At 42.0% G+C, this 15,879-nt stretch overlaps 1 long non-coding RNA gene and 1 pseudogene across 10 annotated transcripts in view; one reads left to right on the top strand and one right to left on the bottom strand.

Annotated features, from left to right (window-relative positions):
* The window catches only part of LOC113190576 (uncharacterized), a 186,458-nt gene that overhangs the window by 108,100 nt on the left and 62,479 nt on the right, over window positions 1-15,879 (top strand). The gene's annotated exons all lie outside the window — the stretch shown is intronic.
* Window positions 8,035-13,504, bottom strand: LOC144256626 (transcription factor AP-2-alpha pseudogene; annotated as a pseudogene).

The raw sequence follows: 15,879 nt of genomic DNA, 5'->3' as shown, positions 1-15,879 counted from the left end.
TTATTACTTTTATCCTTCTACTGATTTGGGGGCTAATTTGTTTTTCTAAAACCTTGAGATGCATCATTAGATTATTTTTTTTTTAGATCTTTCCTTTTCTTTTTTTGGTACCAGGGATTGAACTCAGGGGTACTCAACCACTGAGCCACAACCCCAGCCCTATTGTGTATTTTATTTAGAGACAGGGTCTCACCGAATTGCTTAGCACCTCGCTTTTGCTGAGTCTGGCTTTGAACTCGAGATCCTCCTGCCTCAGCCTCCTGAACTGCTGGGATTACAGGCATGTGCCACCATATCTGGCAGATCTATCTTTTTTCTAATGTAGGCACTATGACTATAAATTTCCCTTGTGCATCTGCTTTTACTGTTGCAAATATTCTGAGTGTTTTTCTTTTCATTTGGCTCTGAAATTTTTTTAAATTTCCTTCTTGATTTCTTGAATGATTGACTGCTCAGTCAAAAGTGTATTGTTCACCATCTGAAGTCAACAAATTTGCAAAAAAGATGTTGGAGAAAAGACAGCCTTTTAAACAAATGGTGCAGGGAAAACTGGATATCTATATGTAGAAGAATGAAATGAGATCCCTGTCTCTCACCCTGCACAAAAGCCAAATCAAAAAGGATCAAAGATTTAGGAATTAAATCAGAAAACTTGCAATTGCTAGAAGAAACATGGGGTGAATACTCCAGCTTATAGGTGCAGGCACTGACCTCCTTACCAAGTCTCCCAAAGCTCAGAAAATAAAACCAAGAATAAGTAAGTGGGATGCTGTCAAAACAATAACTTCTGCAGAGGAAAGGAAACAGGAGTATATAGAGAAAATCTGCACAATGGGAGAAAATCTTTGCAACTGTTCCTCTGACAGAAGATTAACATCCAGAATATATAAAGAACTAAAAAATCTTATAACCCAAAGCCCAAATAACCCAATCAATAAATGGGCAAAAGAACTAACAAGACATTTCTCACAAAAAGAAACACAAATGGCCAACAAATATATGAAAAAAAAGTTCAACATCTCTAGCATCAGAGAAATACATCAGAGAAATGCAAAACTACACCAAGATTTCATCTCAGCCCATTCAGAAGGACAATTATCAAGAATGCAGGGCTGGGGATATAGCTCAGTTGGCAGAGTGCTTGCCTCACATGCCCAAGGCCATGGGTTCAATCCCCAGCACCACAAAACAAAACAAGAACAAAATTAATACAAATAAATGCTAATGAGGATATAAAGGTACATTCATACATTTTTTTTGTGGGTGGGACTGAAGATTAGTACAACCACTCCAAAAACGAGTACAGAGGTTCCTCAAAAAACTAGAAATGGAACCTCCATACAACTCAGCTCTCACACTCCTTGATATTTATTTAAAAGAGCATACTACAGTGATATAACAATTTTAATGTTTATACTAGCACAATTCACAATAGTCAAATTATGCAGTCAGCCCAGATGCCCACCAAGAGATGAATGAATAAAAAATATGGAATCTATATACAATAAAGTATTACTCAGCCATAAAGAATAATGGAATTATGGCATTTGCAGGTAAATGGATGAAAATGGAGAACATCCTGCTAAGTGAAGTAAGCCAGACTCAGAGAGTCAAGGGTCGAATATTTTCCCTTATATGTGGAAGCTAAAGAGAAAAAAGAAAAAGAAGGTGGGAGGAGGATTGGATATCATAAAGATACAGGTAGATCAGTGGAGTGGAAGGAGATAGGGAGGGAGGTGCGCAGGAAAGGGAGGAAAATGCAGAATGAAGTTAACAAAATCATGTCATGTGCATGTATATATGTACCGCAGGGAACTTGACCTTAATGTGTGTGTGGAAAGCATCAATCAAGGATGGATAAATAGATGAGTGAGGGAGGTACAATGGAAGGGGAATTGGATGGAGAGTTGGGAGGAGAACAAGGACTGAAATGGAGCAGGGCAGATTCCATGCATGTGAGATTGTGTTGGGATGAATCCAGCTACCAGGTATAACTCTAATGCCCTAATAAAAATAAAAAGTAAGGAGTTTGAAATTTGTAGAGATATTTAAGTTTAACCTGCTTTAAACATTATACAATGTACACATGTATCGAAACTTCACATGGGACAACTTAATATGTATAATTGTTGTGTTTATATGTATCAGTATATAATGTAAAACAAAGTCTGCTCCCAAGGGCATCAGCATTGTCTAGAAGGTCACTGATGATAATTGTTAAAGGCTGGGGTCTATGGTGGAAGTTAGGATTTCAGAACTGGGGTCCCAGTAGTAAAGGGGAAGAAAAATGCTGATATGATAGACCCCAAATGGAGGCGATGAAGAGTTGGAAGGAAAAGTGTGTGCAATGGTGCAGACAGTGAAAAAGGAGGAAGCCAGGAAGCAGTTGGCTCTTAGTGGAGCTAAGCCTGGGGCTGAGAGATCACAGGGAACCTCATGGCAAAGCACCTGGGCAGGCAACCCAGACTCTGCCTGATTTCAAGAAGGAGAGCAAAAACCAAGGATGGATGATCAGGAGGCTATATGCTGACACCCACCAAAAGTCTGGTTATTGGCTCAGTTTCCAGACCTCAGCCATGTCTCAGGGCCTGAACTCATTCCTAAGAGGAGAGGCCAGGCTCCTATCAGGAGGGACCCTTCAACCCCAGAGTCAATTCAGTGTCCCGTTTCAGCCTGCCTCTGGGGCATGCACCCATTCACTTGGATCTCTGTGCATAGAGAAAGAGAAGACATGCATTCATTTATCTGGGAGACAGTCATATCCAGGCATCTGAAGCATCACCACAGCCCCCTGGTACTGACAGGGTCCATGTGGGGCCAGGAATGAAGGGACCTCTTCCAGGTCCTGCTAATAGGGGTCATTTCAAATCCCCTGAGTTTATAATAGAAATGATTATGGGCACAGTGAGTCACTTGCTGGAATCAGAGGTAACCTAGAAGGGAAGGCCAAGTACAGTCTTCTGACAGTGTCTCCCCCATTCCCCATACACTACTTTTAAAGTGATATCTCATCCTTGAGAACACAGGGAGATTTGTGCCAACCTAAAACCTTGAAGGATACACTAGTGGGTCAACTCCTCCTCTCCTATGTTATTTCCAGCCTGGGCCCTGGAATTTTCTGTAAAGGGCTTACTATTATGTATTTAGGCTTTGCAGTCTTTGTTACAACCACTCAACTCTGTTCTTGTAAGTCAAAAGCAGCCATTCTAACATACACTCCTACCAATCTTGTATGTTTTACCCTCTCCTGCCCCATGCACATCCTCATGTAAAATGTTTGCAGGGTTCATTATAATTATACATAATAATGGGATGTGCACCATATTCATACATGCACATAACACATCTGGTATTAGATTTTGTTACCCAGTACTTCCCTATCCCCTCCCTTCCTTCCTCCCTCCCCACCCCTTCCTTTACTCCATTCTTTTTTCTTTCTCTCTGTTTACATGATATTCCCCCCTTTATTTTTTGAAGTGTATCCAATATTTATTTATCTGGGCAACAAAGGACTATGATACATTGGCTGGTATGGAAAGTACTGCCAGCACAACTCAATACAACTAGAACTGCTTCCAATATGGCCAGTGAAAATACAGAATACCAGATGGTCCCAAATGTTTGGAGTTCTTTGAACAAAAAGAGTGAGAGAAAGAGGAAAAATCCCTAACCCTTGGTGTAAAGGCAATATTCATTTATTGCTCAAATGATGCTTTTTAGGGAGGACAATGGAACAAAATAAACTTTTTTTTTTCCTCCCCACAAGACATAGAAGGGTTATCAAACCACTCAAGTTTAAATTTTTTTTTCCAGGATCCAATTTCACTTTTTTCTTTCAGTTCAATGAAAAGCTAAATGTAATACTAATTATGTATAAAATTTTATTTTACTTTTGAAAATTTATTCAGCTGTTTCATTGTCATCTTTAACATGCTACAACAGGGCTAAACTCATGAATCCTGGGAAGGTGGTGGGAATCCCTCAAACCTTGAATTTCTAAATAAGTACCATGAACCACATGAGGAACTAATAGGGAAGATTCAAAACCCACTAAACAAGAGGTAAACGAGATCACCAGATAAATAATAATAATAATAATAATAATAATAATAATAATAATAAAGGGCAAAAAACAGACTCACCGAGACATAAACACATGTTCCCTTATATAACTGTGAATTGTGTTGCTGGAGAAAGTTCAAGTTGATCGCTTTACCTTGAAGAGGGAAAACTTCTACAACTGAAGACATGACATGGAACTTCCTGTATTTGTGTTCAAGATTACTCACAATACTGATAAAAATGTCATTATCCTCTTTTCTTTTTTTTTTTAAGTATGGCTACAATCTGAACTGAAGAGTGTAAGGGAAGGTGGTGATTCAGTCCCATGAAGCTCATATAATTTTTTTAAAATTTTTTATGTTCTTTTTTTTTTAAAAAAAGTTTTTTAAAATTTTTTTAGTTGTTGCTGATTTACTCTTGTTTTAAAAAAAGAAACTCCCTTCTCTCTCCCTTTCCCTCCCACCTCTCATCCCTATTTAATGTAAATCTTCTTCTCATGCTCTTCCTCCCTGCTGTGTTCTTAGTTGCCCTCCTTATATCAAAGAAGACATTTGGCATTTGTTTTTTAGGGATTGGCTAGCTTCACTTAGCATAATTTGCTCTAATGCCATCCATTTTCCTGCAAATGCCATGATTTTGTCATTTTTTAGTGCAGAGTAATACTCCATTGTGTATAAATAAATGACACACTTTTTTTAATCCATTCATCTATTTAAGGGCATCTAGGTTGGTTTCATAGTCTAGATATTGTGAATTGTGCTGCTATGGTGTTAACCTTAACTGGCAGAACAGTTATATTTTTAAAACAAAGGAAGAGCTTCTTCTCATGCTCTTCCTCCCTGCTCTACAGGGATGAGAGGTGGGAGGGAAAGGGAGAGAAAAGGGAAATTGCGTGGAAATGGAAGGAGACCCTCATTGTTATACAAAATTACATATAAGAGGAAGTGAGGGGAAAGGGAATAAAACAAGGGAGAGAAATGAATTACAGTAGATGGGGTAGAGAGAGAAGATGGGAGAGGAGGGGGGATAGTAGAGGATAAGAAAGGCAACAGAATACGTCAGACACTAGTATGGCAATATGTAAAACAATGGATGTGTAACCGATGTGATTCTGCAATCTGTATATGGGGTAAAAATGGGAGTTCATAACCCACTTGAATCAAATGTATGAAATATGATATGTCAAGAGCTATGTAATGTTTTGAACAACTAATAATAAAAATTTTAAAAAAGAAAATATAGGATCTCAGTGCTAAATAATCCGCATAGTCAGGAAATTAAGGAATGTCATCTTCACCTTTATTATTAATAGTTTCAAAGGATTTGCTACCTTCAAGGATGAGGAAAGATTTGAATTCAATACGTCCCCATTGCAAAACCCCAACTTGTAGTAGTTCCTTCTTGAATAGTCTTTATTTACTATTAGGGGGGAAAAAAGCCAGAAAATGGTTCAGGAAATTAAGTGAACCATCTCTAAAATCCAGTTAATTTGGGCTGTGTAGATTATTGCTTCTTTTGAAATCTTCATAACTGCAAGTTTTATCTGAGGGTCTTAGATCTGACATCTTCAAATGTTTGAAATATTTGACAACTTTTGTGATGTTACTGTATTTTCTTCGTAGCTGTACATTAAATAAATTTAGGATTTCTCTCTTTTTTTCCATAAATGACATAATTTCCAGTCTTTTTCTCACTTTTATCATTTTCCTTTGAATAATATTCAGTTATATATGTATCTTCTAAGAATGGCACTTTGAATAGCAAAGGAAATGTTCTTGACAGTCTGATTAGTAAAGACCAATTGGAATTACCACTTCCTAAGATCCTCAGTTATATTCTTTGGTACTTAACATTTTTGGACACAGTAGTGATTTTATTATCAAATAAGATTTATTTCCTTCCTTCCTTCTCTTCTTTGTGTGTAAGTGTGTGTGTTTTTGTATGTGTATGTGTGTGTTGTAAAAATTGACCTTATAATCAAGAAGAAGCAAAAATAATGACAACAGACAAAAATCAATAAATTCGTTAATAGTTCTGGCAAAGCATTCATTTCTAACAGTTGCCAAGGTGGATTTGGACAGATACCAAAGGAAACTTCTTCAAATAAATGCAGTTCTTAACTCACTGTGAGATTTGGGAACTTATACAATGCGATTATCTTAAGTAAAGGAACTTCAAATGTGTGAATCATAGCCACAGACAACTCTGAAATCACGTGCCAAAGACAGACCGAGGTTGTGCCCACATTTTTTGAGAGACTTTTCAGTTTGTCATGACAAACTGAAAATTTGCAGTAAATTTGATCTTAATGAACTTGACAGGGAATGAAGAGATAGGATCCAAAGCAGATTAATCTTTTCTAATCAGTGTATTTAACATGAATTTGAATGAAAATCCAAAGACATGTGCTCAATTTTTGACATTTAACTGTTTTTATTAAGAATTTTAAAAAGCTATTTTGGAAATTTTTGGTATTGAAAGACAAATTTAAATGTCCATTTCTCTTCAAAACCTGTGTGTGTGTGTGTGTGTGTGTGTGTGTGTGTGTGTGTCTGTGTGTTGGTAACTCCTTTGTTCCTGCTTGCTGTTCCTACTCAGGATCTCTTGAAGCTGCATCTAATAAATCAGAGAATATGAGTGGGAAGTCTACTGCTTTTTCTGGTTCATGAGAAGTGCAAAATAACCTTAAGACAAATGGCTTGTGTAGAGGATTTGGGCAAACTCCACAAATTGTGTGTGCAGTTATGTATGTGTTTGTGTGTATGGTATACTTTATTTCAAAATATCACCTTAAGAAAATGAGTTTTTTTTCCAATGGAGATACCACATTTGAAAGTCTTTAGGGCTTATGTTTTCATTCTTTTTTAAAATATAACCCTTCCAGAAAGTTAGGGATTTACATTTGAAAAAGGACAATGCTAAATAAAGATATGAGTGGCAGAATTCCAGACATTGAGGACTGAGAGTGGCGATGCTTCTCCGAGGGGGCTTGGCCTATACATAGAATTCTCTTCACTTGGTACTTTAAAGAAAGCTGCCTCCTTCACTGCATATTTCAAAAATACCTTCCATATTATGAAACCTTCATATTTAAGATGGACGCTATTATCATTTTTAATGGTAAATATTATTTGAAGAGGTATTACTAAATTGGATTGTTTATTCTGTCTGACTCAAAAAAAAAGTGAGGTGTGACTATACAGGTGTGACATCAGGTTTTCTTTTAGGGCACTGTATTGGAGTTGAAGACATAGTTCTGGTCCAGAATTCTACCACACTCAAGGATTCGCCTGCCTTTTAAAGTCACACTCAAGGATTCGCCTGCCTTTTAAAGTCATATTCCCTCTGGAATTTACGTAGAAGAAAACTATGACTGCAGTTTGTTCTTTGATTAGGATAAAAGTGGACAAGTATGCTTCTCTTCCCTCTCACCCTCTCCTCCTCCCTCCAATAAAACTTGAAGTACAGTAGAAAAAAGGTGCACCTAATCTGGAAGATGGATCTGAATCCAAATCTTAGTTTTTCCAGTGTCTGTTTTTAGTCTGAACATTTTTGAATCTAAGGTCATCCAGCTATGAAATGCATAAGGTAAGGGAAAACTTGTAGAAAAGTAAAACAAATGTGGTATCTATATGCAAATGTCTAGCATGCAGTAGTCCTGTGAACAGCTCATATGAATAAATTATTATTCAATGTCTAGTGCTTATTAAAATAATATATGGACCAAAAAAAAAAAAAACCAAACTCGACAGAACTTTCCTCTGCTGGTTTCACGGCCTGTTCTGTTCTCTTAGGCTCCACATGAGGGCAGGGGGCGTTGGTACCGATGGAGAAGTGGAGGCACTGGGCTAAGTCCACGGAGGCTGCCCGCACACTGGCAGTCGAGAGAGCAATCCAGAGGACCCAGGGCACCGGAGGGCGGCGGCAGCTGCAGCAGCAGCAGCCGCCTTAAGTGTCGCGGATCTGGAGCTGTCACTTTCTGTGCTTCTCCTCTTTGTCACTGCTTTTGGCGCTGTTGTCCGTGTGGCTGTTGGGGTTGTTGCTGAGGTACATTTTGTCCATGGCCTTGAGGGCCTTGGTGAGATAGTTCTGCAGGGTGGTGACCGCGGCCACACCGCCGGGCTGCCGCCAAGGGAGATGAGGTTGAAGTGAGTCAAGCAGCTCTGGATGGACGCCCGGGCTCCAGGACTGGGTTGGGCCACCAGTTCCCCGGGGAAGATCCGTCCTGAGTCAGCAGGTGGTGAACTCTTGGCATATTTTACCAGGAGCATGTTTTTTCTTGTCACTTGCTCTTTGGGATCGGAAGGTTGTCGGTTGAGAAATTCTGCTACTGCTTAGCAGAAAATTCAGTTTCACACATGTACCCAAAGTCTCTGGCTAGGTGGATGGCTTCTCCCTCCAGTAGTGATGTGAGCACTGGCAGATTTAATCGTATTTTGTCCAGTTTTTCTCTTAAAGATCTTCCTCCAGTTTTAGACTTCGCCCAGCAGCAATGCGTTTAGACATTCGGGCGGTGAGAGGCGTGCTGCACTTCGCCACTGTGACCTTGTACTTGGAGGTGGAGCTGAGGAGTGAGAGTCCAGCTGGAACTGAACCGAAAACTTCATTGGGTTCACCACGCCACCGAAGAGGTTGTCCTTGTTAATAGGGATGGCGGAGACAGCGTTGCTGTTGGACTTGGGTTACCGCTGTTTACTGGTGACAGTCCTTGCTTCCGGAATGCTGAAGTATAACACCCGAGAAGCAGGCCCAGGCAAGTGTAGAGTGGAAAGTAGAAGCTTTATTAAAGGACAGCAGAAAGGACTTCTCCTGGAGGAACAAGGGGACCCGAAAGGATCCTTGGAAGGGGAAGTCTTCCTTTTTTTTACAGCTAAGGTCTTCTTTCAGCTTTCCCACACTCCTGTCCTTTGTTTCCCAGTTATCTTTCAGTGTCAAAATGCAGGTGAGAAGGCTCCAAAGGTGGGAGATAGGTGGCCTGAAGAAGTAATTTGGGCAGGAAGGGCCTGGGGCAGCTCTTGATTAGCACTTCCCTGTTTGCTGGGAGCTGCTTCATTAACAGTTCCTAAGGATGGGCTCTGGCCTTGGGGACATTAACATTTCAATTTCCCCAAGTGCTGCTCTGTTTTCCAGGACTCCATTCTCAGTAACAGCCTCCATTTTATTTATCTTAATGGGTATTTAACCCGATTTACCTAACTACACTAACTACCTATCTGAATCTGGCTTCACTTGACAGAGATACGAGCCTTTCTTAATTACAGTTTGATCTGGGATGTTAAGACCTTCTACAGCAGGATGACCTCAATGGCGTGAGGTCTCCAAGGCCCGAGCCAAGCCCTGCGGGCTGTGCAGGAGGTCCTCTTGCCCCTGGTAGTCCCTGGAGGATCCAGGCCCGACAGCTGGTGGGGCAGACCCCAGTGTGCGTGTGCAGGAGCCCAGAGCCTGGCTTTGCCTCCCGCGGCTGCGGCTGGGCGTGCAGGGGATTCAGGCTGTACGGATCATTGAGATCATTGACGTGGGAGCAAGGATCTTGCGACTGGGGGTAGATGGGCTGATAGGGCGGGTGGGGGGAGTAAGGGGCTGGAAGTCGGCATTGGGGGTGTGGGACAGCAGCGGGGCACTCGTGTAGGGAGATTGACCTACAGTGCCCAGCTGGGGCAACCCTGCCGTCCTGTTGCTGGTGCAGTAGTGAAGGTCCTGCCAGTCCCCCATTTTGGCAAGTAGGGACACCGCGGCTTGGCGCTCCTGGCGATGGATCCCGACCGGGCAAGAGCTGGAGGGCTAGGCATGGCCCGCTCCCTGGAATCACTTAGGCAGATCCTCCTTTTTACCTGCTCACCAACAACTCATCTGGGAAGTGATGGATTTATAGCCGCAGCCATCTTGCGGTCAGCTCCAGCTTTTCCCAACAGCCCCATCCCGCTTTCCTGGTCAGTCCCTCGCCAGGGAACTGAAGCAGACTGACTGCTGAGGTTTGCTGGGCATCACGCGAGTATGGTATGTGTTTTCCCAACCGAGTAGTGGGGGCATCTACGTGCTCATCCTATGGCTCCCCTGCCCTAATCCCCCTTTTATTTTTGAATTCTTTTTCTCTTTTCCCTCTCTAGCTATGAGAGAGGAAACATTCAACCTTTGACTTTCTGGGTCTGACTTATTTCACTTAGCATAATGTTCTCCAGTTCCATCCATTTACCAGCAAATAATGTAATTTCATTCTTCTTTAGAAGTGAATTAAACTCCACTGTGTAAATATATTTAGCACATTTTCTTTATCCATTCAATGTCAATAAGCACCTAGGCTGGTTCCATAACTCAACTATTGTGAATTGTACTGCTATAAACTTTAACATGCAATATCATTATAGTATCCTGATTTTAGTTCTTTTGGATAAATACCAAGGAGTAAAATAGGTGGGTCATATGGCGGTTCCATTCCTAGTCTTTTAAGGAATCTCCCTATTGCTTTCCAAAGTAGTTATATCAACTTGCAGCCCCACCAACAATGTGTGAATGTACCTTTCCCCCACTTCCTCATCCACAATTATTGGCACTTGGAGTCTTGATGATCATCATTCTAACTGGGGTGAGATGAAATCTCAAAGTAGTTTTGATTTGCATTTCCCTGATTGCTGAGGATGTTGAATATTTTTCATACATGTGTTGACCATTTGTGTTTCTTCTTTTGAGAAATGTCTGTTTAGTTCTTTTGCCCATTTGTTGATTGCATTACTTGTTTTTTTTTGTGTGTGTGTGTGTGAGTGAGAGAGAGAGAGAGAGAGAGAGAGAGAGATAAGTTTTTTGAGTTCTTTATTATACTCTGCATATTAATTCCTTGTCAGAGGAACAGCTGGCAAATATTTTTATTCATTCTTGGTTTTGGTTTTTAGTTTTTGAGCTTTGGGGGTCTTGTTAAGGAAGTTGGTGCCTGCATAGATATGCTGGAATGCTCACCCTATATTTTCTTCAAGCAGTTGCAAGATTTCTGGTCTAACTCCTAAGTCTTTGAGCCATGGTAATTTACCTTTTGTGCAGGGTGAGAGACAGGGGTTTCTTTTCATTCTTCTACATATGGATATGCAGTTTTCCCTGCACCATTTGTTAAGAAGGCTATCTCTTCTCCAACATATATTTCTGGCACTTTGTCAAGGATCAGATGACTGTATCTATGTGGATTTGTCTCTATGCTTTCTATTCTATTCCACTGTTCTTCATATCTTTTTTTCCCCTCCAGTACCACACTGGTATCCCCCTCCCCTTCTATAGCTCTGTAGTATAACTTGAGATCAAGGACTGTCACATGTCTCCAGCATTGCTCTTCTTGCTCAGGATTGCTTTGGTTATTCTGGTTCTTTTATACTTCCAGATGAATTTTACAACTATTTCTCCCCCCCCTCTAGTTTTGTTATGAATATTACTGAAATTTTGATGGGGATTGCATCAAATTTATGGATCACTTATATATATATATATATATATATATATATATATATATATATATATATATATATATATATTTATATATTTGACAGTGGAATGCATTATAATTCTTATTACATATAGAGAGTACAAGTTTTCATACCTCTGGTTGTAAACAAAGTATATTCACACTAATTCATGTCTTCATACCTGTACTTTGGATAATAATGATCATCACATTCCACCAACATTAACAACCCCATGCCCCCTCCCTTCCCCTCCAATTATGCTGCCCTGTCTAGAACTGGTCTATTCCTCCCATGCTCCCTTTCCCTATCCCACTATGAATCAGCCTCCTTATATCAAAGAAAACATTCAGCATTTGTTTGGTTTTGTTTTTTGCTATTGACTAACTTCACTTAGCATTATCTTCTCTAACATCATCCATTTACCTGCAAATGCCATGATTTTATTCTCTTTTATTGCTGAGTAATATTCCATTGTATAAATATGTCACTTTTTTTTATCCATTCATCTATTGAGGGGCATCTAGGTTGGTTCCACAGTTTAGCTATTGTGAATTGTGTTGCTATAAACATTGATGTTGCTGTGTCCCTGTAGTATGCTGTTTTTAAGTCCTGTGGGTATAGTCCAAGGAGAGGAGAGGGATAGTTGGGTCAAATGGTGGTTCCATTCCCAGTTTTCCAAGAAATCTCTATACTGCTTTCCATATTGGCTGCATCACTTTGCAGTCCAACCAGGATTGTATGAGTGTACCTTTTCCCCCACATCCTGGCCAGCACTTATTGTTGTTTGTCTTCATAATAGTATAGATCATTTTTGATAAATGGCCATTTTGACAATATTAATTCTGCCTACTCATCTTCTACCATGTTCTTTGAATCCAGGTCTGTGCATGCAGCCCTACTCCTGAGTTACATCTGGGTCCTATTGTGTATAATTATAATGCATCAATTAAAAAAGAAGAAAAAATATTTTAAAAGCAAATTCTTTTTTTTCTTTTGAACTTGGGTCTGTTTATCAAAAATAGAGGTGCATTTCAGATGTACTTTCTTTATAACAACTGAATAACTCTCTAATATTAGGAGTTATATACTTCAGTTAACAATTTTCCTACTGATTGAAATAGGTATGTTTCAAATGTAAGAAAATCCTTTTTTTAAATTTTTTTTAAAGAGAGAGAGAGAGAGAGAGAGAGAGAGAGAAAAAAAATCCTTTTTTTGATGATACTTCAAATTTTAATTTTATTGGTGCATTACAGTTGTCCCTAATGGTGGCATTTGTTGTTACACACACACAATATAGCAATAGGATTTGGCCAATATAATTCCCCAGTATTTCCTTTCTCGCCTCTCCTTCCTCCCCCTGGTCTTTTTCGTCTACCTACTGATTTCCCTTTGATTTTTCACGAGACACCCCCCCCCCTTTCTTTACCTTTAAAAGAAAATTCTAAAAAGTACATTATCACATGAACTTGGAAGGGACTGGACCTGCCACTGTGACTCAGGACGACCTGTGATAGAGACTTCTGTGCTGGGCAAAGGGGCCAGGAGGAGTTCAGGGCAATTCCTCACTGGAAACACACGACACCACCCCTGGAGTCCAGAAGTAAATGCCACCCGCAGCGGGAAAACCCGCACACCCTTTCACGGTGGCTATTTTTTGGTCCTGGGCCCCACCTCCTGAGGACTGAGGTGGCACTGGGGACCCTCATCAAGCCATCTCGCTCCCTCCCATCCTCCTACCCGTACTTTTCCGTCTCTTTTCCGCTCCCTGGGCACCTCGGTCCCGCGGCTCCCTCCCCAGGCGCAGGGTGCAGAACCTGCTGCATGGACGTGGACCGGTGGGACAGAACCCGCAGGGGAAATATGGGGACTGAGAAGGGGTCGGAGGCGTCCAGGTAAGTTAGATCCCGCCACTCACCGGTCGGGGACGCCAGAAGAAAGTCAGACGGGAGCTGAGCCAGGACACAGAGAAAGAGCGCCGAGCGGAGGGCACCTACCATGGGTCCGGAGCTGGGAGCACTGCGAGAAGGGCCAGCGCACGAGCCTTTAAAGCCCGAGTCCCCGCCCCCCACCCCACCCCGGCAATGCCCTTCCTCCTTCTGGCTGGGTCTGGCAGGCTGACTCAGAGCGGACCGACCACAGTCATATTTTCCATCAGTCACCCCAAGGTGTAACCCACAGTCCTATTCTGAATCAGTTACCCCCGGGCGTAACTGGTCCTGTAGGTCTGAGTTCAAGGGGTGATGCAGGTCCCGCCTGGGTCCCCCGCACTCCCTGCCTGGGCCGGGCCGGGGCACGTCCCCAGCGACTTCTGCTGCCTCCGGCTTCAGCCTTCCCCGCGCACTCGCCGCGCCTCCCGGGCTGTTACCTGGTGAAGGGGAACCCAAAGCAAAGGAAAAAGTTGGGGCCTCCAGCCAGGGCAACCAAAGTCTGAGCGTCAAAAAAATCTGGCTTTTAGGCATGTAATATGTATTCATCATTCAAATTTTAATAAATCCCAACAGAGGAAAAAAATCTGGCTTTCACCTTCAGCAGCCTCCCCACTGACTGGTCCCCCAGACATTTCGACATTTTGATGAGGATTGCATCAAATTTATAGCCGCTTGCCTGAGTGCTCCAAATTCCTGTGTTGCTTATCATTCTGATGTTTCGTGTACCTCACGTCATTCTTTTCCTGTCTCCACTTGGGGCTTCTAGGGCCCCGGTGTTTAACCATGGTCTTCCCCACCTTCGGACTCATCCCTTTTATTATTAAAATATCAAAAAGTTTCAGGTTCTTAATAGAGTCCCCTCTGAAATCAACGTGATTGAAGGCAGTTGTTAGCTAGCCTGCCATCAACGATAGTTCTTAGTAGATTCTGTGCCCTTGGACCTAAAACTTTAAGGTAAAATTCTAAAAGCAAAAGCAATTTCTCCTGTAGGAAAAGTTGAGGCTGCCAGGCAGGATGCCCAGCTCTGCTGCCCCCTTGAGGCCGCAAGAGGAACCTCTTTTTCTTTTGAGATACTGAGGTTTGAATTCAGGGGGGCTCTACCACTGAGCCACATCCTCTGCTCATATAAAAATTGTTATTTTGAGAGAAGATGTCGCTAAATGGTCCAGGCCGGCCTCGAACTTGCAATTCTCCTACCTCATCCTACAAGAACCTGGGATCACAGGCATGTGCAGCACATCCTGGCTGTGAGTAATCCCTAAAGTTTCCTTTAGTCACTTTCATTGTTATCTCAAGATCCAGTCATTTAAACATCCATGCAACTACCAGGTAAGCACCATTCAAATAACTTCAGATGCACATTTCAGGTCAATAGGAGCCTATCCTCCCCACTGGTGGCTGTGGAGGGTAGGACATCTTGTTCATGTGTCCATTTAATGGGGAGAAGACTCAGTGGGTGGGGTCAGAGTGGGATTCAGATTCTCTCCCCGGTCTCAGCCCAGGTTGTTCTCCACAGCTGCCAGAAGCCACTGGCTCTTACTTCCCTCTCACTTCTGCCCATGACCTGCTGGCCTCATGATGACTGAGACAGGGACACTGCCAGGGTACACCTTTGAGGACGACTGCAGTGACCATAGTGATGAACTGCAGATGCAGCTGTGGATTGAGGTATTATTGTCCCAGATGATTGTATGGGAAAGGGACCCTCAAACATAAGAAGAACCCTCTCTTAGCTCCTGCATCCATGGAAATACGATTTATCACATAACCAGAGGGTCACACTTTCCCAGTAGGTCCTTTTTAAAAAAAAATGATTAAACAAAAGCTATAAAGGAATATATGTATTCTCAAAGGCCTCATTCCTTGAAATGTATAAACAATCATCACAATGTGAGGTACTCTTATGTGAACTCAAGGACTAGAGAACACAGGAGAGAATTGTTTATTTATCCTGGGAGGATGAGGAAGAGATAATAGCAGGTGATATTTGTGTCCACCCATGAAGGATGACTGGCTCTTGGCTGGGGAAGCAGGTACTCCAGGTAGAGGAATGTTCCAGATAGAGAGCCTGGAGGCAGGACAGCTGGGCTGGTGGGTAGACAAGGGACACTCAACCATGGGGTATTGGGAAGGAAGAGATGGTGGTGGTGAAACAGGGCAGGGAGGGGGTCTGGGAGATCCCAGGGCAGTTGTGAGCCTGGGAGAAAATCTATGAGAGAAACAAGCTCTCTGCGCCTCAGTGGTGCATGCAGGTCCACAGGGTGCATGCCTGACACACTCGCTCAAACATGCACACTCAGAGTGAGGAGAGCTGAAGTCACCTCAGATATGCCGCCAACTCGTTTTCTGTCCTTTGGTCCCTGTCAGCTCTGAATTTTCTTTTTCCAGTTTGTTTTTGTTCCCGTGATCCTCCCTTGAGACCTTCCAGAAACACAGCCCATCCT

This window comes from Urocitellus parryii, chromosome 8 (genome assembly GCF_045843805.1).
Source record: "Urocitellus parryii isolate mUroPar1 chromosome 8, mUroPar1.hap1, whole genome shotgun sequence".
In the NCBI taxonomy this organism is placed as follows: Eukaryota; Metazoa; Chordata; class Mammalia; order Rodentia; family Sciuridae; genus Urocitellus; species Urocitellus parryii.
The sequence above is the reverse complement of the archived record's forward strand: the minus strand, read 5'-3'. Positions and strand labels throughout refer to the sequence as shown.